The sequence below is a fragment of the Empidonax traillii genome, unplaced genomic scaffold (genome assembly GCF_003031625.1).
Source record: "Empidonax traillii isolate 1590-97213 ecotype Southwest subspecies unplaced genomic scaffold, ASM303162v1 scaffold519:size850040, whole genome shotgun sequence".
In the NCBI taxonomy this organism is placed as follows: domain Eukaryota; kingdom Metazoa; phylum Chordata; class Aves; order Passeriformes; family Tyrannidae; genus Empidonax; species Empidonax traillii.
This window is the reverse complement of record NW_020955712.1, coordinates 627,506-648,789: the sequence shown is the minus strand read 5'-3', so window position 1 is coordinate 648,789 and position 21,284 is coordinate 627,506. Positions and strand designations below refer to the sequence as shown.

The window sequence follows — 21,284 nt, the reverse complement described above, 5'->3', positions numbered from 1 at the left end:
GAGAGGGATACTGCCTGCAAAATAGGAAAGCCTTGATGCCATTCTTTGTTCAGAAAAAAAGTTTCTCGTGTTTGTTATACTATGTACTGTGTTTTGGTTGGTGGTTGCTCTCTTCCCCACACCAGATGTGTTTTACTGGTGCGTGTGTTAGACGTAAAAATTATTCCTGAAGGTTTTTCTTTTCCACCTAATAAGAATAAAACATAATACAGTGCTAACAGTAAAGGTAGACGCTATTTTCCTTCTCCCCGGTAAACTAAATAACGCTTTGCAAGTCAGCTGCTGTTAAAAACGATACTATTTATTTTGCTCTTTTGTGAAATCCATTCACTGGCTGTGTCCCGAGGGAATATTAAAGTTCAGGCCGCAAGTGGTCTGCCAGAAAATGCTTCCCAGCCCGTGGCAGTGCACGGGGCTCTCCTCACGGAGGCAGTAAAAGAGCACGTCTGTCACAGGCAGCTCCCGGTGCTGCTGGAACATCATCTCTTTCTTCTGGTCTCCGGGGCAGACCGCTGCCTGTTTGGGTTGCCTTTGTAACATAAACGTGTCAGAAAGCAGTGGCTTGGTTTGCGGTGTGCTTAAACAGCAGCGAAGTTAATTAAGTTGTTCCTCACAATGTTTCATTCAGGAGTCCCGTCAGGTGCTGCATTCTTTTCCTTCATTTACAATTGTGAGAGAAAATGGCACTGAACTTTTTTTTTTTTTTTTTCTGCAGCAGTTTTCAGCGTCTGGTTTGTAGTTTTACAGTTCTTGCTGTGTATTTTGATACCTGTTACTTACCACCTGATCGTGGTGTTATTATTCTGATCTCTTGAGTGTCTTTCTGCCTTAGTGCTGCCACAGGCAGAGCTGCATACTTCCCCTCTTCTGGTTACTTGACTGATTTGTAAAGTCCCTCCATACTGCCAGAGTCCAACCTCCCCCTGTAACACCTCTGATACTGTATCCCCCAAAACTTTTTACTCGTTGTATTTCCAGTTTCCATTTCTTAATGCGAACCCTCAAGGTTTCAGCCTACATCTGTTCTTGTCTCTTCCTACACTTGCAGCCCCTTCACTCCTGAACCATTCCCTTAACAGCTCCCTCGGCGTACGCCTACACTTGTTTTCTTGCTCCTTTCAGCAGTACCTGAAGTGCCATCTCTTCTCCCAGCAAATTAAGTGTAGTCATTTAAAGCTTTGAGAAGAGCAGGCTTTTATAGAGAGCTTTCTAATTTCCTGCCTGGGAAAGGGGAAAAAAATAAGTACCACATCCTGTTAGAAAATGGAGATTTTTTTTTTTTCTGTCTGTGCCCAAACAGTTGGCTGATTTTTATTTATTTATTTTTAATATTATTTGCCTGTATATGAAGTTGGACTGTAGGTGAAACTTGAACATGGTAGAGTTCATAGAGTAAACAGCATATTTGCCCATCTGATCCCTGAATTATATCAAATCAATCCTTTGGTTTATGTAGAATCAGGTACATGGATAGAGTGCAGTACAAATCAGAACACAGCAAATTCTTGGTCTGTTAAGGAACAGAGGCAAGTTTTGAGCAATGGACAGTTGTGGAAAACTTTGATGTGACTTCTGTCTGTATTGTGTTATTTTTGTGTGTTTTGTAATCTTTACAGGATAAAGATTGAAAGAAGAAGAGAAGAATTGAAAATTCACTTTCATGTTGCTCAGTGCTTTTTAAATACCACATAATGCTTAAAATAAGTTTGCTGAAGTAGCCTAACTGAAATCTACTTAGGATGAAAGGAGATAGGGGCCTGGTTTTAAAAAACATTTATTTTTCATATGGAAATTCAAGGCCTAAAATAATTACTGCACTTTTAAATTATTTAACTTGATACTACAGTCATCTACGTGACCATGCCTGTTTTGTAGTTGCTTACACAGCAGCAGGAGATCAACAAACTCTTATAAGCACTGCATTTTAAATCCACCCCCCTTTTCCTTCCTTGTGATTCAGCAGGAGTGATAATTATACACAATATGAGCAGAAGTTTACCCTTTCCCACAGTTAACCTTCTCCTGCTTCTCATCCTTCGTAGCTTGTTTTTTTTCCCTCTCGTGAGCCTCCTTAAGTCTGAAACCACACAGCAACATCCTCACATGAGTTACTCCTGGGTTTGGCCCCTGACTGGCACCTTTCTCCATCCTGGGTATAAAATACCTGGGTTAGAATCGTATTGCCAATTCCATGATCCCCCAGTAGTTAAAGAAACAGCTGTGGGCTTAGGAGGAGCGGAAAAATAACGAATATCATATTTGTAACTTCATAAAGGATCATTCTTCCATACTGAGTCAGCTTCGCTTTGTCTTTGCAGTCTTTCTCTGGGCGTGAAAATAATTGTAAAGTACTAGATCTGGTACAGTGTAGTGAAGGCATAAATGACATCAACATGCATGGTAGTAGAGGTTAGATATTAGAACCTCATCTGTTGGAAACTAGAAATTCACATTTCTTTTGTTCACAACATACATTGAACCAGCTTTCTATCAAAAAAAGAGAATTTTTGTTGGCTTTAAATGCCCTCTTCCTTCTTTCTTGAATAATGTTAGCATATGCCAATTCATGGTCTGCAGTCAACCAACTTGACTTTTTGTGGACAAGCAAATTTTTTTTTAATTAGTCATTTTATTGCTTACAGAATAAAATCCTTGTTACAGCAAGGAACTTCCAAACAGATGATGTGCTAAGACAGGGTTAGTGCTGCCCAAGACTATTGAAAGAGACGTCAGTTTAAATGGTTTCCTTTTAAATAGTTGATCGAGTTTGTACTTTGCTATTAAAATAAAAAACCCAAACACTTTAATTCATCATGCAGGACTAAGGAGTTACTGCAACAGTAAGATCTAATTGACTTGGTTTGTGCTGTTTGGGTTTTTGTAGATGTAATGGGCACAATGTTAAGTCTGTAAGGAACGAAAGAAGAGGCAATAACCAGATTAATCTTCATTAATCACCTAAGTCATCATCATAACTAACCTGCCCACAAATATACTGTTGTACCATTAGTGTAAATTGCAGAATTCAGTGTGTGGTGACCAATAAATGACTTGTTTTCTCATGTCTGTCCTCTTTGGTTGGAACCACACAAACATTCCTGGCCATTAATGACTTTATATCAGGCAAGTATGTGCTTTACTCAGCATTAGGGTCCTTGAAGGCAGCTGACCTGTGTTGCACATCTGTGATTTAAACATGCTGTATCTTATTCCTATTTTTGTTGGTGCTACTTTCTGCTTAATAGGAGCACTTGCAGATTAATCTTTGCCTTTACAAGAAAACCATTTGTTAATACTTAGTGTTTTATGTTAGCTTTTTTTTTTTCCCTTCAGTTTTATGTAACCTGATTTGTAATATCTGAGTTAAGATAAATAAAAGCAGAGAGACACAAAAAGCTGAGCTTTCTGTCCCACTTCTGTCTGTCCATCTTCCTCCTCGCTTGTTCTTGCAGTCTGTAACAGTGTCATCCTCTTGACACTGTACCTGTGATATTTTCGCCTCCCTGGATGGGAGGACTTAGATAGTTTCCCGATCTTGAACCTTTCTCTTAGTTGTTGCATCTTTCTCTGAAGGTGTGCCTGACCCAGAACAAAACAAGTGGCTGCAGTTCTTTGAGAATAAGTGGTTGAGTGTTAACAGTTGTGTAGCTACGGCAGGGTCAGTCTGAAAAAGCTGCCCAGCAAACTGGGTACCAGAGCAGCTCCATCCTGACCAAAATCTCTGTTTGGGTGCTGTGAGCACCACAGCAGCTGGTTTGGAGTTGGGTTGAACTGCTGCCAGAGCAGTGCCTCAGTGTCCCCCTGGAGAGTATTCGTGCTTTCATGAGAAAAACTTGTCTTCTGCCTTAACCACAGTAGTACAGGAAAACCTTGCCTCCGGTAGAAATCTCTCCAGGCCAGAGATGTGTTCACTATGAAGCTCTTAGATACTTCCTTTGATATACCCTGTGTTTTGTTTTGTTTTGTTTTGTTTTGTTTTGTTTTCCTTGATTTCTAATGTATCTTTGTGTTTTTGAGTGATGTGAGGAAGCTGAATGGTTGTACAGCAACAGCACTCTGGGTAGCACTTTGCTCCAGCTCCAGCAAACTCTTGGGGCTTTTCAACTACAAAGATCTGAAACCAGAAGAGTTGCAGTATAATTATTTAGGAAATAATGATATTCTGGGACCTGGAGCCCCTCTGCTCTGGAGCCAGGCTGGGAGAGCTGGGGGGGCTCACCTGGAGAAGAGAAGGCTCCAGGGAGACCTGAGAGCCCCTAGCAGGGCCTAAAGGGGCTCCAGGAGAGCTGGAGAGGGACTGGGGACAAGGCATGGAGGGACAGGACACAGGGAATGGCTTCCCAGTGACAGAGGGCAGGGTTGGTTGCGATGTTGGGCAGGAATTGTTGTCTGTGAGGGTGGGCAGGCCCTGGCACAGGTATCCCAGAAAAGCTGTGGCTGCCCCTGGATCCCTGGAAGTGTTGAAGTCCAGGTTGGATGTGGCTTGGAGCAACCTGGGATAGTGGAAGGTGTTCCTGCCCATGGCAGGGGGTTGGAACCCGATGATCTTTAATGTTCCTTCCAACCCAAACCATTCTGTGATTCCATGAAATGGTTGATCAGTGTTGTAAAGCTCCACCAGTGTTTCTGATAGTCAACCACCATTAATTAGAACCACCTGAACAGGTAGCAGAGACTTCTTCCTCTGTGAGCTCTGCTCTTTCCGTAGACATTGATGGCAGTGATAACAAAGCATTCTTTCCCAGAAGAGCAATTTATGCTGTATGTTCCTGGGCTTGTTAGACCTTGGAAGTCTTCCACTGTCTCTGGTGAACTTGTAAGTACCTGAAAGGAGGGGTCAGAAGATGGACCAGGCTCTGCTCTGGGATGCCCAGCAATCGGACAAGAGGAACGGGCAGGAACTGGTGCCCAGGAAGTTCCAGTTGGGCACGAGGAAGAACTTCTTTGCTGTGCAGGGACCAAGCACTGAAGAGATTGCCCAGAGAGGGTGTCAGATGGAATAACCCTCAGTGGGGTTATTCCAGAACCGTCAGAACACAATCCTGTGCCTTGTGCTCTGGGATGGCCCTGCTTGAGGTGGGACCAGGCGACCCGCTGTGGTCCCTTCCAGCCTGAACCACTCTGTGATTCTGTGAATCCTTAGGGGGTTTTTCGACTTTGGAGAGGCTGATGCTGCTGGGGACCCTTGGCCGCCACCACTCCACCCTTGTGACCGCGACTAAATATTTCATACTAAACATTGTCAAGTCTTCTTGTGTTTTTAAAGTCAGCAAAGCCTCTCTTCTGTGGTGTCTAACCCACACTGTCCAGGCTTGTGGAGTGCTGGGAGATCTGCTTTTCCTGTATGTATCCTGTCAGCTGCTTGGAGTAGGGACCGTCAACACAGAGCACAGTGAGGCTGTGGTTCATGACTAGAGCTTCTGATTTCTGTGGTCATACAAATCCTAATTGCAACCATATGCTCCAGCTTGTTTACTGGGAGTGCTGCAGCAAGTTTCACGAGGTGTGTTGGTGATTTATCTCCCTGACATTTATCCTGATATTCCAAAAAACTGAGCGGCTTCAAATAACCCATTATAAAAGAAAAAAAAAAAAAAACAACCCACGAAAACCTGTTGGCTCAAAGATGATTTTTCTTTAATTCTTCAGGGGAAATTGCTTGTTAAAGGAAACGTAGAAGCAAGCTGATGTATTGTATTAAATAAAGTTTTAAAACTTGGTATCTTGCAAGGACTAGGGCTCGAGTTTTTTGGTTCTCATCCTTCTGGATGGCACATACAGAGTACGTAGGGTTAATACAGGAGTCAAAGGATGGGTTTTTTTTTTTCAGTAATATGGGATATTAAAGTAACACTTATGAGTTACAACTCTGTAAGGGATTTATTCTTCATAATGTTAAAAGTATCTGCAGCGAACTGCTCAGGCTGGCGTGTTCTGCTACACATGTTCCCATGAAAATGGTTCAGTAGTTCAGGAAAAAGGATGATCTGTCTGGTTCTAGATGCACTGATGCCACTTTATGAATGGTTTACACTTGATGTCTGGTTATGACAGGTCCCCTGGATGGGTTGGAAAGTGAAGGGACAGGAGAAACTGAGCTGCATTTCATGCCGTGGTGAGGAACACTGATAAAGCACAACGTATTCTGTTCTTTCTGTTCTTTGTTACAGTGTGTTTTTAGGGTCTGCTAATGGGTTAAATCCATCCAAAGCTGCATTTGTTAATAAATTACATGTTATTAAATTACATGTTAACTGTTTTCCCTTCATTGTCCTGCCAGATGTCTGTGCCGTCCTTTGGGGTGGGAGCGTTCAGACATCGGATCATTCAGATTAACCATTACCCATGTTCAGCAGAGTAGGGAAGTTGCTTTGCCTGGAGTGTGAAACACCTTTTAAGAGTTAAATTTTGTGGTTTTGTTTATTGGTTGTTGTGTGTAAAGGCTAAAGAAATGAAAAGGCAATGCTGTGCACTGCCTGTCTGGAAATATTGATTAGCTATCAACATTTTCTGGGTGTTTTGTTTTGTTTCCTCCAGTAGGCTGCTGCAGTGCCAGTTCTGTGAAGGTGGCCTGTTATTTTGCGTTTTTTCTTTATGGTTTTATCTTTATTAATTATATATTACAGGTGAAACGAGAGTAGATAGAAGTGTATCTGTGGGCCTTCTGTTCCTTGTTCTCTTTCACCTTTAGCTTCCTGCTCCTTCCCCAAAATAAAAGATGATGGATTTTTTTTAATATTTTTTTTTTATTTTTTTAGTGCATCTGCAAGGAAAATCTGTGTTTTAGCCCATTCCTCAATTAACTCCTGAAGTCTGGTAGATTTTTTGACACGTACAAAGTGAAAGTTTATTCATGTGATATCTATTACGGTGGGCATAGAACGAACTACTGATGGGAGCAGCACATTTCAGCCGTGGAAGTTTTGTGTCATGATCAAATTAGTCCATGTTCTGAAACAGCTTTATTTGCCTTTCAAGGATTTTGTCAGGGGACAAGAGTAATTGCTTCAAACAAAACTTCAAATAAATTGCAGCAGCCTTTGAGAATGCAAAACTGAAGAGCACCTTTCCACAGTTAGGGATACAATCATGGGTGTTTGGGAGAGGGAGGCAAAGTCTGCCACTTAAGTGGACAAGAGGAGCAGTGAGTTTGCTTACCTGTTAGTTGCATTAAATCCTTAAGTCCTTAAATTGAGGCACGAGGACTTCCCAAACATAGTTGTTGCACATATAGCAGAGCTTATGGTTTTCCAATTAGCAGTAGATATTTTAATTTGCGTAACAGCTCAGATCTAGTGTGCGAATCTGGCCTTGATCTGCGATGTCAGTTCACTCAACTGCAATGCTTAGATAGGAGGAATAGTTTGTATAAGGAGCTTGCAGGTGAACTCTTATTTAATACTGTATTTGTGAGACAAGAATTCTCCTTGCAGAAAGTGGTAGCCGTCTTGACAGTGCGAAGTACCTGTCCAGAAGCTGGTGGATAATTAACCACCTTGATAACTAAGTCATTAACACAAGCAGAGAGATGTATGACGGGCTGTTTAGTGTACATGGTGCAAAGGAATGCTGTGCTTTTAGGAGATGTCGGCTGTGGCAGGTTTTTGCTGTGTCTCTAAGGGGTATGAAGGAAAACATAAGTGTGTTACGAAAGCAAAACTTCCACTGGCACCAAAACTCAGAATCGTAGGAACACTTGAATCTGATTAATCTGCAATGAAAATATTTGTGTGCATTAGGACTTTCGCAGTTCTAAATTGTGGTCTTGGATTTGTGCAGCAGCTTTCGTCCTTGACTCATATCGCAGGGCTATAGTTTTTATTTCCCTATGCAACATTGCTTTTAATTCAGTTGTGTGCATTTTTCTAATTGCGGTCGGAATGCAAGGAGTATGTTGAGTTCACAGAGCGAGAGACAAAAAATGTTTTGGAGGATAAGAGAAGCCCCATCCCTGAAAGTGTTCAAGGCCAGGTTGAACGGGGCTTGGACCAACCTGGTGTAGTGGGAAGTGTCCCTGACCGTGGCAGGAGGTTGGAATGAGATGGGCTTTAAGGGCCCTTCCAACCTAAACCATTCTGTGATAAGTGAACATACCACAAAAGTCTTGGCTATGATTAATTTTGTAATTTTTAGGTACTGCAACCTTGATGAAGCCACACTCCATCTGTTTGTGGCTCAGAGTATGTTTTCTCTTGAGGCTCGTTGGGAATGTGCTTATGAGCCTATATTTACAATATTGCCTATATGGACTGAAGTCCTGATTTTGAGGGTTGATTTCTGAAATAATTTTATTTCAGGAGCTGTAGTTTCTAATCAACAATTTTTCTTCAAGAGGGGAAAATGTTCCTCTACGTTTAAGCCTAAATAATTTGCAAATCTCTCCATCTTTCTTTTATTTCTGTGGATTATAGTTGTACTTCCTTGTTTTTGTAGACCCACGGAGGAGCTAAACCCTGCACAGAATGATCTAAGATTTAATGAGGCCTTTGACTAAAATCTTTGTCTTAAACCAACAAAGACAAACCCTTAATGCGATTATGCCATCGTTATTTTTTACCTAATGTTCTAGAAGAGCCAGTGGTAATTAAATGTGTTCTGCCAATTTGTAGTTTCCAACACAAGTATGAGATTTTTACATAACCTGATAAATGGCTATTTTTCCTTTTGAATAAGCCATCAAAAACTTTTTCCGTCTTTCTGCGAAAGACTTCCCAGCCAAAGAAGAGCAAAGCCAAGCAGATCATGTGCTTAGCAGTGTATTAGTAGAAACTTATTTTCACAGTTGCAGATTTCAAGTTTTATTTCCTTGTCCTGAAGCCAGCTACTATTGTTGGGTAATTTGGAACTTTTGTGATTGAGGTTTGAGTTATCAGTATGTGGTGGTTGTGGCACTGAGCATGAACATTCGCTTTTGTGACACTTGGGCTTGTTTGTCAATTTTTCTCTTTTCAAGCGAGTGGCATTTTCCAGAGTGAGTCACTTTGGGGAAAGAAAAATACTATTAACAGGAAAAGAATGTGGCACCTAGGAATAGACATCCTAGTTGAAAAGAATGGATTTCCATTATTGAAAAATAAATTTCTGCATTACATGGAAATTCAATTATTATCCTTAGAGGAAAGTGGGAAATTTTTGCTCGCTTCTCAGTAATGCGATTTTTACTCGTATTTTGGATGTTCACCAAGCCCAGAGCTGCTGCCAAGCCCTGTCACTCGGTGTCTGGTTGATAGTGACTGTCACAGGTGAGGGGACACTGCTCAGGCTGAAGTCAGGTGCTGCTCTGTGCATGCTCAGCTGCTGACTGAGGGCGAAGGGCTGCAGCAAGTGGGAAGAGATGGCACTTTGCTGGATTCTGCTGTGCTAAGGATGCAGCTGTAAAGGTGTCTTAGTGCTGTTATACTGCTGAGGGGTTTTTATAATTTTTCATCCTACCAATTAATGCAGTTGGAATAACATAAGGATGTGTGTGCAGTGTGGCACCCTCCATGTGCTACCTGAACCATCCAACAGTTTAACCTTAAGAGAGAGCTTAAAGACTTGGAATCAAGCACCCACAGGGAGTTTACTGGGAACAGTAATGGGATCCTAAAACACACATTCTGTTACTAGCACCATACCAGGGACACAGCTTTATTCATTTAATCTTTTGTCAACAAATATTTCAGTTTCATAAAACTAAGCGCTGCAAACAAGAGCTGAATCTCTTCTGCTGTGTAAAGTAAGGGGAAGGACTAGAGAGATGAGGGGCTGGAGAGGAAGACACAGAAGGAAATCCCTTATTGCATGAGTTTCCCATGTTGTCTTTTGCTCCTGTCAGACTGAAAGAAAGGGGATGTCATGGAGCTGGGAAGGCAGAGTAGATGTATGGAGGAGGATGATATCTCTAACCCGGGTATGATTTGGCTGCCTGACATGAAGGCTCCTGCCTAATTTACAGCTGTGGATGTAAACCCATTCCTGATGGGAGTGTATATCCAGAAGTTAATGGTTAAAAAAACCTCCTTTTGTTGGAATATCACTAGGGCCTTGCTCATACCAGAGAGGAGAGCATGCTGGTCTGACAGGCTCCTGCACATTATTTTTATTTAGCATGTTAAGCAAATGCTTTCATTTTTGGCCTTTCCAGATCAGTCTCTAGACAGTATTTATTCCCTTGTGCCAAGCATTGCACTCTTTCCCACTCCTTTTGGAGCATTTTGTGTGGTTTGAAGTAGACTGTTATTGGTGGAAATGCTGCAGTTCAATGGACAAATTTTCCTTGGCCGAGATCCAAACCTTGTCTTCCTTTTGTGGATATTAATAATGACAGAGTTGAGACCTTGTCACTCTTCTGCTGAATTGGGTAGGTAATAAATTTAAAAATAAGTTTCATAAGAGAATTGTGGTCAGGAACAGGACAAGGTTTGGACAAGGTTTTCTGTCTAAATGAAAAATTTCAGAATGAGTCTAACTCTGGAATAATTCCTTATTTGTTAAAAGACTGAATTTATTAGCATTCCTGTTAATATTTTGGATTTTTGCTCAGCATTTTGAGATACTATAGCTGATAAATACACAGACATGTAGTCTCAGTCTGAACTGGGAATTTTTACTTTCCTGTTGGTCTTAGTTCACACAAACCCCCTCACACTGAGTTGATTTTATTCCGCAGTTAACATCCTCAACCAGCTTAAGTCCATTTATTTTTTCCATGCACATACATGAGTTCTGCATTAAATAGGTGTTGTAGAAGTTTGGGTTTTAACAGGCATCTTGGGGCAATGCGCAAGTCTTCAGGGTGCTGGAGGGTGAAAGACTTTATGAGTAGGCTTTCTCAGGTCAGCTTCAGCTGGCGTTTTCTGATCAGGCATCAATCAGGTATTTAAGGCTGGCTTCCTGGATTTACTTTGCACTTCAGATCCTGAGGAGAGTACACCTAAAATGTGCAGAATTCATCAGTAGCCCCATTCCTAGAACACACAGTGGTTATAATGGGGTGCACGGGGTTGTCAGGGGGACGGTTCTGCATCAGACCCACTGTCTTTCCACCCTGAGACTGTAACCACTGTCCTTCTGTCCGTGACAGGCAGTCTGCACAGGCGAGATGTCCTGGTGGATGCTCACAGCTGGTGTTGTGGCTGAAGGGATTTAGGAAGGGCACAGCAGCCATGCCTTGCACAGGGGTGTGCTTTTCATTTTCTTCAGTACTGGGCGGTGGGGGGGAGTGTTCCCTTTCTTTTTCTTCTTTTAGAGAATAAGGGAGTAGGAAACTTCAGTCTTACATTTCCTAGGGGACTCACCTGCTCCATCTGAAGTAACCAAGTTTTCTTAGTGTGTTGTCAGTGTGTAACCACTGGTTTTATGTTGGATAAATTTAACCCCTTGAAACCCCTGGCAGTGTCCAAGGCCGGGTTGGATGGGGCTTGGAGAACCTGGTCTACTGGAAGGTGTCCCTGCCCCTGTCAGGGGGTGGGATTAAGGCATTCTTTCGGGTCCCTTCCAACCCAAACCACTCTGGGATTTTTTATGTATCTGCATTCTGTAAATTATATTATCTGTAAGTTTCCTCAATGATCCGGTTGTTTAGTCTCAAGAAAACAAATGAACAGCAACAAGTTTATGGTTGGACTTGATGATCTCAGAGGTCTTTCCAACCATCTGTGGAATCTGCAGTAGTTTTTTTGGAATTAAAAAACCTACCCAATCAAGCAGAATCTTTAACGGAATAACAATGAGCCTAGGACTGCACCTCCCTTTCTTGAATAGGTAGGGGACTTTGTCGCTACCAAGTCTGACCTTACTTGTGGTCCTCCATGGAATTTCCTCTAGCCAAACATTTGGTGGAATGAATCAGATGACTGTAATGAGAAAGCTTTTTTGTCCTGCCTCGCCTCTGACCAAGAGGGGAGAGGAGGCAAAGTGTTCTTCGACCGGCGTTTTCAGAAGCAGCGTTGGTCTTCCAAGGTCTCTCTCCAACAGCACCCGGAGCATCTTCTCCCAAAATTAAATCTCAGATCTGCACATACCAACGTCTAGTGGCAGGTCTGCTGTTTTCAGCTGATCTCAGGAGTAGTTTAGTGATCATTGTGTGGCGTTTGCCAGCATGCTTAAACATAATACCACTTTATTGTGGAGAAGTCTTTACTGGTTTCAGGCTTTTTTGTCCTCCTTGAGTTCCCCTCCTCTTGTTCAGGGTGGGGATTCTGTGTGCTTTTCTTTTAGAAGTTAAATTAGGGATTTGCTGCACAACGTCATCCTCAAGGTGGTGTTTGTTGTTTCTAGGTCCAAGCAGCCCGGGAGATGGACAGAGCCTCTGATTTTTTTGTCACAGTTCTTCTTGGACAGGAATCACATGTAATCTGGGTTAGAGAACCACTTGTTATGTAAAGGCTTTATGCAATTGGAAGTGCAGCATTTTACATTTTTGCAATTAAGAAAGTTGTCCTGAAATAGTCTTAGCCTAGATGGAAAATGTGCTCATTAGCCACGTTCCTATTCTTGCCCAATGTTCTGTTTAATTTTTCTGTAACCTTTTAACTTGCTGTGGCTGCTGTCACTGCATTTTTTTGTTATAATTGCTGTATTGATTCAAATTGCTTATTAATGAAGATTTATATAAATTTTTCCCTTTCTGAGATATATTTACTTTCCCTATCCCAATTTCTTAAACACTCTGAAGCTTTGCAAAAGTTGTACTGTTTCCCAAGCAAACAATTTTGAACTGCTGTAGCAGTCACAAAACAAAGTCCTGGTGACAGCACTTGGTGCAGCCGAGTGATTTAATTGCAGCATTAAAATGAACAAATGCAGAGAAGACTATTGTGTGGCTGGTTTGGGTGTGTTTGCCATTTCTGCTGGTGCTGCTTTGTGGGTAGAAAATGCGTTGTGTTTAATATGGGCTCTTCTGGGACTGTGGAAATTTACTAAATCAGTGCATCGAGTGATATGAAGAAAACAAGTAGTAGGCTGTTACTCCTGCCTCTTCCTCCATGGTTTTCCTGTTCCCTTGGTGCACTCTGTCGACTTGTAAAAGTCTTTCAGAACTGAAGGCAAACTTACTTCGAACAGTAGAGAGAGAATGAAATGTAGTATTTTCTATAGTATTCAACTGAAGTGTTTTAAACATAATCCTATGTAGCTTGTCTAGTCAGGTTAATGATTTGTCACATAGTGTGTGGCTACTTGTGGAATTTTTGCCCTTGCTAAATAGAAAACGTTTGTCTTTGCCATTTGGCTTCTTAGTGTTTTCACTGGAAGAAGAAAAAATAACCTTGTGAGCTTTTGCAGTTTGTGTATTGGAAAATAATGTGTTCTCAATCACTCTTACAGTGTTTCTCTTCCTGTCTTTTTAATAGCATCTTTTTTTCCCCTCTGTGTTTTGCGCTCTCTCTCCCCACCACAGACACCACCAGTCTGCTCAAACTCATGGCATGCTCAGATATTTGGAGTAATTTTTTTAAGTCATTTCAGCATCTCATTGGTATGTCAAGAACTGGCATATTTGCAAATTGCAGAAGTCAATTTGTAAAGCATATAAACTGTGTAAAAGTTTGCTTCGGCACATATTTAGAGCTCCCCAGTTAATTAATTTTAAATTAAATTTTCACTGCGGTTTGGCACATACTTGAAGCAAGCACAATGCAACTCCCAAAGACGGAAAATAAATACTAAATAATTACTGCACCTTACGTACAAATAAATCCCTTTGTTGTGTAGAACTGAATGCTTCCCCCGTCCCTGTATCCTCCTTAGGAGGCAGGCTTTGAAAAGAAGTAATGACTGTATAAATTAAAATGTATAGTTCTGTCTGGTTAGTGTGGGTGTTGTGCTAGACAGCATTCCTCATGGAGTGTGGTGTCCGTTATGGGATCGTCATTGTATGCTTTCCCAAGCGTAGGAAGGGATTTTATAATCTGCTGGAATGCCAGATGCTTTTAACTAGAATTAAAAGTGGTCCATGATCCATAAATTATAATCATGTGTGGGTGTGGGTGTCTTATCATTAAACTCTTATGTTTGCATGAGAGGTGTGGGAGGAAATAAAAAGCTTGGGATGTAATAGTGGATTATGTTGTACATTTTGTTTTCCCAATTTGTTCTGAATGTATTTTGGAGTCCTTTAATTCACGCCTTCCTCAAGCAAATTAATGCTGTGTTTGCTTAAAAGTATATTAATTAAGCAGCCTCTTCTTTTTTTCTTTTGGGCTTGTTTCAAGTGGTGATTAATAACCAGCTAACAAGGCCCATGGCCTCTCCTTGAGCTTGTAAGGCGTGTTTACTCAAATTCATACTGCTTTTAGGTATTTGAGTTAGAAATGAAGCTTCTACTGCTGTATCTATGTCGGGACATTCCTTATTGTGGAGGCAGGTGTTTCTGTAACTGCTGATGCTTTTTTTTAATTACTTAAACCCAAGCAAGAGGAGCTTGGCTTAGCTGTAATTGTATCTGCAGTGAGGATTCCTAGGTGTGAAATTAATGTGAACAGTAAAAAGTAAAGGCTTGCAGCAATTCAGGCGCACAGCCGAAGCTCTGGTGTGGTTATCGAGTCTTGTGAGACAATCTAAAAATGCTGCTTTTCTTAAAAAAATCCCAGATTTCCTCCTAAATCTTCTGCTAGCCCTTCATTTGAAGGCCGGTACTCCAAAGGCAGCCTCCCCTTGAGCCTGTGATCTCCCACCCTTAAAGGGAAGGGAGCACCCAGGGCCTGTGGATGCTCGGGATCAAAAGGAATGACGAAAGTCAGAGGGTCCGCAGAAGTTTATGAGTTTTTATTAGTAAATTACACACTTGGCCTGGAAATTGGTGTGTTAGTCCCTGACCTAGTATATGAAAGCACAGCAGTGGGGTTTGATGAGAGGGGTAGGGTGGAAGGGAAGAGAAAAAGAAAGAGAGATTGAAGAGAGGCAGAAAGAGAGGAAGAAAGAGAGTTCATCAGTCCTGGTTCCATTGCTGATCCAGTGTAGTTAATTAGCTAGATCCTGGTTGCTCTGTTAGCACCTCTGTGGCTTCTTTGCTTGTCTGAGGAGTTGTCTACTTCAGATTCTTGAAAAAAGCTCTTACTGTTGATTTTCATACCTTTAGCAAGCTGTTCCCAGGTTATTTTTGGCTTGACTCAATCTGGTGTAGCACTGAACTTGCCAAAGCTTGTGTACCTTTTTCTTTCCTGACTTGGAAAAGATTTAATCTTTTTAAATTTGATAGTCTCCTTTCTCTGCAGTTGTGTCATGGTCCTTTTTTTCTGGGGGTTTTGGTTTTTAGGAAAAAAAAAATCAGATTATGGGATCCTGGAATGGTTTGGGCTGGAAGGGACTTTAGGATCATCCAGTTCTACCCCCCTGCCATGGGCAGGGACACCTTCCACCAGAGCCGGTTGCTCCAAGCCCTGTCCAACCTGGCCTTGGACACTTCCAGGGATGGGGCAGCCGCATCATGTCCTTGAGCAAAGATTTTTTCCTTATCTGCAAAAGAAGGAAAAGTAGATATATGGGAAGTTTCAGCAGAATTTACGCTCAGCTGGAAGGAAAATCTGGATCGCATGAATTCCTCCAAGAACAGGGGATGTTTTTAGGCACCATAGCAATTGACAGTTGTTTGGTACCCATTAGTTCTGTGTGTGGATGTGTGTATGTAATATAAAAACTATATAATACAAATAAAATATAGTGACTATACAGAAAATATATAAACAAAAATACATTTGATAATATAAATATATATGACCCAGAATACTATATTTATATCTTTAGTATATATATACAAAAATGTACCATTCAGTTATGGAAATACACGGAAATATAAAAATAAAACATAGATAAATTGTATACAGGAATGACTTGTTACATAAATATAGAATGCATTATATGATACTTAAATATAGAATACATTATATGAATATAACATATATTTAGCAGTCTTGCTGTTTGCGTGTGGTAATGTGTAAGATTCCCACTTCAGCAATTTCAGTTGGTTTTATAAGATACATAAATATAACTTATGTAAATATATTAAATACATATATGGAACATAGATAATACAGAATATGAAAACAGTGACAGGAAAAGAATTTTTGGCTTGCATAATTTCAAGTTTGGCTTCAGGTTTATCCATCTAACTCAATGCTGGCTTCTGAGTCGAGCCTTTATATGTTATATTTATGGAATTAATTCTCTCAGCAGTTGTCATTGTTAGGTTGTCTGTCAAGATCTGTCTTTCTGTATATCCGAAGAACTCTATCTGTATAATTAGATATATTCTATATAATTAGAGAGTTGTATGTGTATATTTGTGTGCATGTATATACACAATGTGTGTATAATCTATTCCAGTGTATATATAATCTGCTCTGACTCTCTTCAGTGGCTCAGAGATCTTTAGAAGATTGGGACATTAACTCTGGAACAGCTCACACTCAGGCCAAGGGAATCAGGGGTTAAATGCCCATTTTAAGTATAAAATCCTCATTTTTACAGATAGGGGAAATAGAGGAAATAACATCCTTGAAGCTTGGCTAAAATTATGCAATCATTTGACATTGCAGATAGGAATAAAATTCCAGTGTCCTGATCTTTATCCTCGTGTTTTAACTGCTGGGCCTTGCTTCAAGGTTAATGAAACACGCTGTTTGGATGTGATAACGTGTGTGGGAGTCCCTCTTACCAAACAATGTCAGGTGATTTTGTAAGGTGCATATGCAGCATGTAGGTGTTTCTCATTGTCTGTTCTTGTGCAGACAATTGTAATGGTTTTGAGAAGGGCCTGGTCACGAGGCCCTGCTGTCAGCTCGTACCAGACAGGTTGGCAGCATTTGTGACTTAGCGCAGAGTTATCTGATAATGGTTGTGGGAATGTGGGATGAGATCCTACGTGGGAAGAGAAGGCTCTGGGGAAACCTGAGAGCCCCTTCCAGTGTCTAAAGGGACGCCAGGAGAGCTGGAGAGGGACTGGGGACAAGGGATGGAGGGAGAGAACACAGGGAATGGCTTCCCAGTGCCAGAGGGCAGGGGTAGGTGGGATATTGTGGGAAGAAATTGCTGTCTGCGAGGGTGGTGAGGCCCTGGCACAGGTATCCCAGAGAAGCTGTGGCTGCCCCTGGATCCCTGGAAGTGTTGAAGTCCAGGTTGGATGTGGCTTGGAGCAACCTGGGATAGTGGAAGATGTCCCTGCCCATGGCAGGGGTTGGAACCAGATGATCTTTAATGTTCCTCCCAACCCAAACCATTCTGTGATTCTATGAACATTTAGGATAGCAGAAATATTACAGTATTCAAATATAACAATATTCAAACTATATGCTCAGAACCTAAAAAGCCTAAAAAGGTGACTCTGCACAAGGGGCAGCTGCTGATGCTGAAGGCCTAAGAAGTTTGAACACAATGTAGGGCCTGCCTGGGGTGTGTTGGGATGGCAAAGTGGCTTCATTAGAAGTGAGATCTGTGTGGAAATCTGGAGGCAGCGGTATCGTGTGTCACCCCTGAGGGCAGTCACCTGCCCAGATTGGCTTTTTGACTTTCAGGTCAATCTCATACACCATGAGAATTGCGTTGAATGTTGTATTAAAAAGTTACATGAGCTTCTCCTTCTCAGGCCTGGGCACATCCCTGTTTTGGGTGATGGCAGAGGGGCAGTCATGGGTTGCCCACAGTATTTCCTAACTGGGCCCCCAGAGAGCAAACTCTTTCCCCCTCATGGCTTGGCACTATTGCAAAATCCTTAGGAACAGGAAAAGCCCAGAAGAATCCCTCGCCCCGTGGTAAAAAGTTTGGGTACCGAAGATGAAACATTTTGGAACTGAACGCGCATGCTGGAGACTAAATAAACTGCCTCTAAATATAATTTTTCATATAAATGCAAATCTTTATGTAATTCATTCCATAAATTGGTGAATCAGTTTTTGGAACCCAAACTTTCTCAATACATTGCATGTAATTTTAGTCTTTAATAGTAAAGTTGGGGAGTGTTAGCACATGTTTCTATATAATTTCAATGTTAACTGTCAATTTTTGCTGGGGAAAAAAAAATACACGGGCAGAGTCAGTAATACTTAGTCAGCCTTTTTGTCCCCCCATGGTGTTGTGTTTTTGTAGTCAGCAGATTTGATACACCGAACCCCTTCCCAACACCATTCCCTCCACGCTGGCCATCTACCCGAAAGACACGGAATTTCGTCAGTACTGGGTCCATAGGAGGACTTCAAACAGGGTCTCGTGTGCTGCAGCTCTGTTTTGTTGGTCCGGATCCAGCCGTGGTGTCTGGTGACAGAAACGTGTTCCTGTCTGATGCCTCTGGAGTTGATGTCAGTTCAGAGAGCGGAGCCAAAGGGCAGGTGCTGACATAAAACAGCTCATCAGCCTTGGCAGTAACTCACGTCCTGCCCTGAGTGGTGAGCGGGGACTCCGGGTTCTTTCAGCTGAGGAGGCATTTTCTGCTAGTCAAGATAATGAAAAATGTTGCCTGTGGCACGCTTGTTCTGGGGATAGGACTTCATTCTTCAGCACTGCCGTTTTCCTCAGCGCTTCATCATTAAAACTGCCATTTTAATAATGTGCATATGGCTGGAGCTGGTATTGATGCCTCAAGATAAGCTTATATAGCACTTTCTGTAGTGAAATCCAATTTTCAATGGCTCATAATTTTTTTTTTTTTTTTCAAACTTCAGTTGTTTGTGATGAAACTTTTCATGCTGAGCATCTTCCTTAGGCTCTTTTTTTTTTTTTTTTTTTTTTTTTTTTTTTTTTTTTTTTTTTTTTTTTTTTTTTTTTTTTTTTTTTTTTTTTTTTTTTTTTTTTTTTTTTTTTTTTTTTTTTTTTTTTTTTTGGCACTGCTTTAATTGAAAACAGTTCTTCTGTTTCTGAGAATGAGGTTAGGGAAAAAATGTTACTTAACCAATGCTGAATTCTTACATCTGTTTTATTGAGGAGTTTTAGAACCTTCATGCCTTGGAACAGGCTCTTGAGATTTGGGGAGGGGGGGCTTAGGGGAGTGAAGCTGGGGATAGAGATATACCATTTACAATCCCTCTTAAAATTTTACTAAATCTGACCAATTTACAAGGTCCCAAAACTTGCCGTTTGCATACGCTGAGAGCAGAAACTCGCTGAAAAACTGGCAGCAAAATTGTCTGAACGTTGAGCTTTTGTGAAGTGAGTTCCACAGAACGTTGTGCCAGTGGGGGCTTGGGACACAGCACCCCTTGTGAAGCCTGTGAGCCTGTTCCAGCATCCAGGGGGGACTTTCCCTGCAGTTGCTTCTTCCCATTGTTGGTGGACCAGGTTTCAAGCAAGAGAATTAACACACTCGGGGATTTCCTCTTCCTTGGTGCAGCAGGTAGAGTAGAGGAAGAAGTTGTCTCAGTGCCTGACAGAATATTACCACTTAGAGGGAAATAGGGATGAGATGGGATAGGGTGGATTAAACAGCAGCATTCCCATTGCACTGGGGAGTGGTGACGGGCTCCAGGGAGCGTGAGCAAATCTCAGGATGTGGTTGGGGGCAGCCAGAGCACTCCCAAACTGTGTAACTCTGAGTTTTCCAGGTGCATTTACCCTAGGAGTTTTATTTAGTTGTTTTTAAATGCCCTCCTGAAGGCTCTGTAAGAGAAACTGGATGGAATTGCCGCAGGTACCAGTGCTCAGGTGCTTCACAAGTTCAGAGGAGGGAGAGTGAGGCCTAGGAGGGAATCAGGAGGTCTGTGCTGACTTTACTGCGCTGGCTGTTGCTTCTTAGTTTTGTATGGGATCTTCTTCTGGCTCATGGTCAGTAGGCTGGAGAAAGGAGCAAGCAGGGATTTATGTTACAGAATCCCAGAATCCTTTAAGTTGGAAAAGCCCTCCAAGGTCATCGAGTCCAACTTGTGCTTGACCCCCACCTTGTCCCCCATCCCAGAGCACTGAGTGCCACATCCAGTCATTCCTTGGACCCCTCCAGGGTTAGGGACTCCACCACTGCCCTGGGCTGTTCTTTCCAAACCAATCTGTTTCAGTAGAAGGAAGGGCAGGATGAGGCTGTGAAGGTGCTGAGTTACAGCTCTTGAGACATAATTCAGTGATGTGACCAGGAGGAGAGGTTCATCCTGGCAGAGCTGGGTCCAGCGGTTCTGCTGATCAGTCCTGTTGGAATTCAGGCAGTGAATTCACCCCTTATCTCATCCTGCTCCATGGGAGCTGCTTAATTCCTGATTAAACACAGAGAGGAGCTCAGTTTTGCCATGGTAAAGCTGATCTTTGTTGTTTTCTGAGTACTGAACTTCATAGAATCACAGAAAGATTCGGGTTGGAATGGACTTTCAAGCTCATCCGGTTCCACCCCTTGCCATGGGCAGGGACACCTTCCACTATCCCAGATTACTCCAACCCTGTCCAACACTTCCAGGGATCCAGGGGCAGCCACAGCTTCTCTGGGATACCTGTGCCAGGGCCTCACCACCGTCACAGACAGCAATTTCTTCCCACAATATCCTACCTACCCCTGCCCTCTGGCAATGGGAAGCCATTCCCCCTTGTGCTGTCCCTCCATCCCTTGTCCCCAGTCCCTCTCCAGCTCTCCTGGTGTCCCTTTAGACACTGGAAGGGGCTGTCAGGTCTCCCCAGAGCCTTGTTTTTTCTCCAGGCTGAACACCCCCAGCTCTCCCAGCCTGGCTCTGCAAGAGGCTCGAACTAAGTCTGGATTTGCCCCCACGACTGATGGCAGGAATGATCTCTGAAGCCCACCAAGGGGTATATCTTGTCATGGAATTGGGATAAGCCTTGTCATGATATTTGGCACGGAAACTGAGCTGCATATGTTTAACAAGTAAGGGAACAGAAGGGTGAAAATTGCCTTGTGGTTTAGGCAGTTGAGTCCAGAAAAACGTTAGGTCTCCCTTGCCTAGTTGCATTTTTATTATACTTTTTTTTTTTTTTTTAGGCTGTTAGGCAGAATTCTTTAGAGGGAGACTTTCCCAGAAGCCACTTGCTCGTGTTCCTCATGTTCTCATGTCTCAAGAAACGGGCTCGCTTTGAATTGAGTGCCTGGCGTCACAACAAGCCAACAGGAGCAGCGTGCTAAACTCACTGACTGATATAAAACGCTAACTGCTCTGGAAAAGCCATTTGTTGGATGCCTTGATCTAGCGCCTAGCAACGTTACAGGTCACTTCTGTCAGTGGATGTCTGGATTTCTTCTTTCCCCTTCCCCTTCTGTGTGGGGATGAAGTTCCTCTGAGGGTCCTGCGTCAAAAGCATTAGTTAATATCGATACCCTGATTAACACTATTTAGGAATAATAGTGCCAGGTTGGTTTTTTTTTGTTTTGTTTTGTTTTTTTTTTT

General features: G+C 42.2%; 1 protein-coding gene across 4 annotated transcripts in view; it reads left to right on the top strand.

The window, feature by feature from the left end:
- DYM (dymeclin) overlaps positions 1 to 21,284 on the top strand; it is a 206,929-nt gene that overhangs the window by 45,737 nt on the left and 139,908 nt on the right. The gene's annotated exons all lie outside the window — the stretch shown is intronic.